This window comes from Lissotriton helveticus, chromosome 9 (genome assembly GCF_964261635.1).
Source record: "Lissotriton helveticus chromosome 9, aLisHel1.1, whole genome shotgun sequence".
In the NCBI taxonomy this organism is placed as follows: domain Eukaryota; kingdom Metazoa; phylum Chordata; class Amphibia; order Caudata; family Salamandridae; genus Lissotriton; species Lissotriton helveticus.
The window spans coordinates 981616973-981623400 of NC_136070.1; positions in this window are offsets into that span (position 1 = coordinate 981616973).

Sequence of the window (6428 nt, forward strand, 5' to 3'; positions counted from 1 at the left end):
CAAGGTTCTCTAGAACAAGTATTTCAAGCTACCGATCACATTCTGAAATCACGAATCGGTTACAGTGAGTTAAGTACTATGCATGAACAAGAACTAGCCCGATCAGCAGTCCGATGGATTACTGATTCTACCACTTTTCCAGACGAAATAGTGGCACAAATGTTTCTGAAAATGCCCCCAGCCGAGCAACGACTGGTGGGTATGTATATGATTCAGCACCTCATTACTCTGTATGAGGGTCAACATTCTGATCCAGGTCCGTTACATGATATCCTGAACGAGTTACTCCAGTATAGATGGAGAGGTCTAGGTACCGATTTAATTAGTGTCATTCTAGAACAGCGCCACAAATATAGAACGTTTCTGAACCCGCATTTTGTTCATGTTTCACCCCCAGAAAGTAAACCATTTTACATAGACAGACAGAATCCGTTACGAGAAGTCCACCCAGTTAGAGGAACGGGTGGCGAAATGCAGCGAGTGTTTGTATACACTTCGATCACAAAGATGGAACTTCTGGAGATGAAGAAATTAATTCCCTGTCATGATAAAGATCCAGCAGGGTTCCATAGAGAATTAAAAGACATGCTCCGTATGGGAGAATACACGTATCCAGATATAATTAAAATGTTAAAGGTTCTGTTGCCCGCAGGGGTGTATGAAAAGCTCAAGGAAAAAGACTGGGAGGTGGGAGAGAAAAAGATCGATTGGGCAGTCCTAGAAGCTGAAGATAAGATACGAGTACCAGGTACCGGTCTCGGAGATAAATGTAAAGAATTACCTGAATTATTAATACAAGTTTTACCTAGATTATTGACAACTAGAAAAGAAGACTGGGATGCAATCTCAGCCTGTAAACAGAAACAAGACGAAGATATTAGTGATTTTTATTCTAGATTCGAGAAATGTTTTAGCATCAACAGTGGCCTCAAGACAAGTAGTGAGTCATACCCTCACCTTTTTGTTACTAAATTAGTCGAGAATTCAAGCCCACAAATTAAAAATCGAGTTCTGAAAGTCGAAAGTACCTGGCAAGCTAATACCCCGTCCCAGATGTTGCAGATGCTCCAATACCACCAGAATAGAATCAGAGAAGAGCAAGAACATGAAAGAAAACGTATGAAGGACACGAAAATGAAAGTACTAGTTGCACAATCTGTTCCTCAAGACAGTCAGAAGAGGGGTCCGAATCAAGCCAGTCATCCTGCAGCTCCCGTTAAAGGGAATTGCAATTATTGTAAACAGCCAGGTCATTTTATAAACGAGTGTGCAGTTCTGAAACACAACATAGCTACTGGTAAGACTAAAGAAAGACCACGTCCGCCTAGACAAGAACAAGTTTCACAGACTCCTCAGTTACAGAATGCACCACAGACAGTTACAGCACCGCAGCCTATCGCTGCAACACAGCATGTCACACAGCAGATGTACCAGTATGCACAGTCTGAGTATCCAGAGTACCAACAGTATTCATGAAACAGCCTAGAGAGGGAGGTAGGCTTGCCTCTCATCGAGATACCTGTAGATCAAGAAGGTCCCTATGTTCATAGTCAAGTATTAGGGAAAGACAGAAAGTTTTTGATTGATACAGGGGCAAGTAGGACCACAATTAGTCACGCCGAAGTTCCAGGGGCTCCGCTCTCAGGCTCAAGAAATGTTTCCCTTGGATTTTCAGGAAAGCCTATCGTAAATGAGATCTCAAAGCCAGTTTCTCTAGAAGTAGGTCCATTGTCCCGCACTACTGATCTGTTACTTACTAAGTCATGTCCAGAAAATCTATTAGGCATTAAGACACTGAAAGAGTTAGGTGCAGTTATATGCTGTTCCCCAGAGGGAATACGATTGTTCCTACGTGACTTTAAGGGTCACTATGTATTACGAGATTTTGATTCAAGACTGTCTAATGTTCCACAGCACTTATGGGCGCAAGGTCCAACTGATGTAGGTTACATGCAAATCACACCCTATCGTGTGACTCTCAAGCCAGGTGTAGTGTTACCACGAATCAGACAGTACAGATTGCCACCTGAGGCTGTAGCAGCCTTATCCAAAATTATTGACGAGCTTATTGCTCAAGGAGTGGTTGTAGAAACTGACTCCAATGTATGTAATTCTCCGATCATTCCAGTCATGAAACGTACTGATCCAAATGCACCCCCAGTATATCGATTAGTGATTGACCTACGAGAGCTTAATAAGTGTATTATTCCTCAGTACCCAGTTGTCCCAGACATCTCTTCCCTATTAACAGCCATTGATTCCGAAGCCACGTTCTTTACTGTAATCGACCTCAAGAACGCGTTTTTTAGTGTTCCTATTCATCCAGACAGCCAGTTCCTTTTCGGATTTTGTTTAAATGGAAGGAGCTATATGTTCACACGCGCTCCTCAAGGTTTCACAGAAAGTCCTAGTATTTACAGTCAAGCACTTAAGAGACAACTAGACAACATTCACATGCCAACTGACACTGCCCTGCTCCAGTATGTCGATGATCTACTGATCACAGCCCGTTCTGAACGTGCTTGCGAGCAAGCATCCCTTACAGTCTTGTATTTCCTAGCCGAGATGGGGCACAAGGTGTCCCCTTCTAAGCTCCAATTCTGTGTCCAGCAAGTGGTATACTTAGGACACTTACTGTCCAAGAGGGGTAGGCAGTTGACACCAGACCGTATCCAGTTAATAGCGAGTCTTCCTCAGCCCAAGACCCAGAAGGAGGTACGTGCTTTTATCGGCCTTACTTCTTATTGCAGACAATGGATTCCTCAGTATGCATTTCTAGCCAAACCACTGATACAGTTAACGACACAGGAGGCAGCCGTATCGACTGTCCTCCCTTGGACATCTGAACATACACTTAGTTTCAATGAGTTAAAGAAAGCCCTATGCCAAGCTCCAGTCCTAGCTACACCGAACTACAGTAAGCCTTTTACACTTTTCGTTACTGAACGCGAAGGTACAGCATTATCTGTTCTCACACAAGATCAAGCAGGACAATACAAGCCCTGTGCTTATTTTTCGAGCACATTAGATCCTGTAGCCCAGGCTCTGCCTGCGTGCCTCAAGTCAGTTGCAGCCACAGCACTAGCTATCAGACAAAGTGATTCCATAGTCTTAGGACATACCTTGACAGTACAAGTTCCACACTCTGTGGAAGTTCTTTTGAACCGAACACAAACTCAGCACTTGACAATTGCACGTTTAACAGGTTATGAATTGACATTATTCCAGCCACACATAGAAATCAGACGCTGCAACATCCTGAACCCTGCTACACTGTTACCATCAGTCACTTCAGATCCAGCCACACATGATTGCGTGGAAGTAGTTAACATTACGACAAAGCCAAGACAAGATCTGACAGATATTCCGTTACCAGATCCCGACCTGACACTTTATGTGGATGGTTCATGTATGAGAACAAGTACAGGAGAACTAGTCGCCGCGTATGCAGTGACTACTGACACTGAAGTTATTGAGACACATCGTATTGACACCCTGTCCGCTCAAGCAGCAGAGCTAGTTGCTCTGACACAAGCCTGCGTACACGCCAAGAACTTGAAAGTTAATGTTTACACAGATTCACGCTACGCATTTGGAGTCGTACACGACTTCGGAGTGCTCTGGCAGGAGAGAGGTTTCATGACTTCTCATGGAACCAAGATTCAGCATGGTCTCCTTATTCAAGCTCTGTTAGATGCCATACACTTACCGACATCTATCGCTATCATGAAGTGCAAAGCACATACGAAAGTTACTGACATTATTTCCCAAGGTAATGATCTAGCAGATCGCACAGCCAAGCTTACAGCACAGACTCCAGACATTCCAGTTAATCAGACACATTCCCTCCATACTCCAGATCCGACTACATGTATGACAGTTAAGGACCCTACTCAAGATGTCATAGATATCCAGTTACACGCTACTCCCGATGAAATCAAGAAATGGTCCGAACAAGGAGGGGTCCAGACAGATCAAGGATGGTTAACGAAGGGTAGAGCAACATGGTTTCTCCCCGACTCTATGGTTCAAGTCATTATTAATACCGCACATAGTCCAGCACATTTAGGAGAAAAAGCTATGTTAGACAGTATCCAGAATATTTGGTTCAACAAACATTTACGAGCTGCAGCCAAGCAGAAAGTCCTTACCTGTATGATATGTTGTCAGTTTAATCCAGGTAAAAGTGTCCCGGTGGAACAAGGTGGATTCCAGCCCCCTGACCACCCTTTTGAAGTCCTCCAGATGGATGATATTCAGATGGAGCGATGTCGAGGTTTCAAGTATGTCCTTGTAGTTGTATGCGCTTTGTCCAGGTGGACAGAAGCATATCCAGTCCCAGATTACACAGCCGCGACCACTGCCAAGCAGTTGGTTCGTGAGTTCTTCCCCCGTTATGGACTCCCTAGAGTCGTATATTCTGATAACGGTCAGCCATTCTCATCTGAACTCATGAAGCACGTTTCCCTGTTGTTAGGGTACCAGTGGAAGTTTCATTGTGTACGCCATCCTGAAGCAGCCGGTCTCGTAGAGAGACATAATCAGACTCTGAAAATCCGTATCGCCAAAGTATGCAAAGAAAAAGGTGTGGACTGGCTTGTAGCTCTGCCAGTTGCTTTATTTTATATGCGCATGGTCGCACATTCCAGATCAGGTCTGTCCCCGTATGAGGTCGTATTCGGCCGCCCCCCAAATATGTGGGGTACTCCTAGACCCCGAAGTATTACCGATGTTTCAAGTAATATGCTGACAGATTACCTAGCTTCCTTGATGTCTGCCCTCAACTCATGTCGTTCACAGGTTGCCGCCGCATTTCCAGACAATACCGAGGTGGCACCGCATGAAATCGTTCCAGGATCCATGGTGTTGGTGAGGAATTTTGACAGATCAAGTCCGCTGGAGCCTCGCTGGAAGGAGCCCCGACAGGTCCTCCTCACCACCCGTACAGCCGTGAAGTTGGAAGGTCGCAAAGGCTGGGTGCACCTTTCTCATATAAAAAAGTTTTATGGACTGAAACCCGTCTTAAAGAACATTTCCCAGGATTTGAAGGATTGCCAAAGCACCATTTTTAAGGACTGTCCCGCAAAAGACAATGTTACTACACCCCCCCTGTCAGAGAAAACTCCGCAACAGGAGTATAAGTTAAAACTCCGGTCTAGTAAAATAAGTCAGTCAGTTTGATTGTCTAAGTCCTCCCCTAGGTGAAACGGTTAGACTGTTTCTGACATGTATAAAATAGACCCCCATAGTGAGAGAGTCAGTCAAAACTCAATCCGATGTATCGTTTTTCTAAGTTTCATATTATTTCTCAGCATTATGATTTCCTGCACCAGTTATGCATTTTACCTGTATCTTCCAGTTCCTCATGTAAATATGTCTTCTAATGCTACTGTAGAGCACATGTTTAGTGACCTACCTCCCCATGAACTCTCTTACCGCCTCGCTATGCGAAATAATTCCTTTATCCGCATGTTACATTACTCACACCAGACCAGCAATGCCACTAATTGTTGGGTGTGTGGTCGACTCCCCCCTTTCCAGACACCGAAGGGAGTTCTGCCACTTTTTCCTTATCCATTTTCACATAATGGTTCGTGTGGAGCATGGTCCACGTTAACGTCATCCTCAACAGATATGTCTTTTCTTAACAGTACATGTTTCCCAGACAAGCAAGGTCTCCCCCACAGAACAGGTTTAGATCTAGAAAATGAAGTGTATAATTTAGGTAACTATTCTTCGAATTTCATGGTCCTGAATGTTCAGTCTGATACTACTCCAGACTTACCTGCTATTTCAGTATTACCAGTCAAAGGCGAATTATGTGTCCGAAATTATGGTTCTGTACATGTAGGACATAGTGATTGTACTACTATTGTCAAGTATAGTGACAGTGGGAAATCTATTTTCAAAGCTTCACGTCATTCTTATTTTATTTGTGGTCAAACTGCATATGTTCGTCTGCCCCTCGATTGGGAGGGAACCTGCTACATTGCCTTCCTACTGCCACCTGTTTTCCTAGCCCCATCTGATTATCACAGAAACACACATCTAGTACACATTAGACATAGAAGGGAGTCCCCAATTGTCGATTATACTGAAACTGCTCTAGAACAGTATACAGATTTCAATAGAGGTTTCTTCTTCTTTATAGGACCTATCCAGAATAGTAAACTGATCCGTAGGTTAACAAGAACCCTCGAAGCTGTAGTAAATGAGACTGCCTCTGCTCTAGGTAACTTAACCGAAGAGCAATCTGCTATGAGATTTGTCGTTTTACAGAATCGTCTCGTCCTTGACGTCATACTGGCCGATAGGGGCGGGGCCTGTAGAGTCATCGGATCTAGTTGCTGCATTTTCATTCCAAATAACGCGCCGTCTGTTTATTCAGCTATAACCAGACTCCATAAAATTGCCCATCTGATACACCA